Source organism: Alligator sinensis, unplaced genomic scaffold (genome assembly GCF_000455745.1).
Source record: "Alligator sinensis unplaced genomic scaffold, ASM45574v1 scaffold1354_1, whole genome shotgun sequence".
NCBI classification, from domain to species: Eukaryota; Metazoa; Chordata; order Crocodylia; family Alligatoridae; genus Alligator; species Alligator sinensis.
In genome coordinates, this window is record NW_005842344.1 from 1,400,820 (window position 1) to 1,401,308 (window position 489).

Here is a 489-nt window from a genome sequence, read left to right on the forward strand (position 1 = left end):
CAGGCCCGAGCTGGGCGGCCAGCGCTCCTCACGGAGCTGCCGTGCCTGGGCTGCGCGTCTCCACCTCGCTCCTCATCTTGGCCCAGAGACTGAATGCTCCCTCAGGGGGAGCTGCACTGAGCTCCTCAGACCTGGGCTCTGGGCAACCCCTTCTGTGTTGCCCCTCGTCCAAGAGCAGGGGTCTGTACGGGCAGCCCTCAAAGGGAAAGCGGTGACTTGCCACCGGGCTGCAGCTGTGCGCGCTGGCTCCCCAGGTCACTGCATTGGCAGAAGCCAAGGAGGATGTTTGGGAACAGCTCCCACTTGTAGGTGTTCACAACTTGGTGGGAAGGGGCAAGGTGAATTAGTGTGAACAAACACTCTTCTCTGGTCCCTGATGAAGTGTCAGAGTCTGTATTTTGGGGACATTTCCCCAGATCTGTTGGTCCCTGGAAGCAGTCCTCTCCGGGAGATGCATTACTGTTGTTAGTTACTGACTGTTTTAATAAG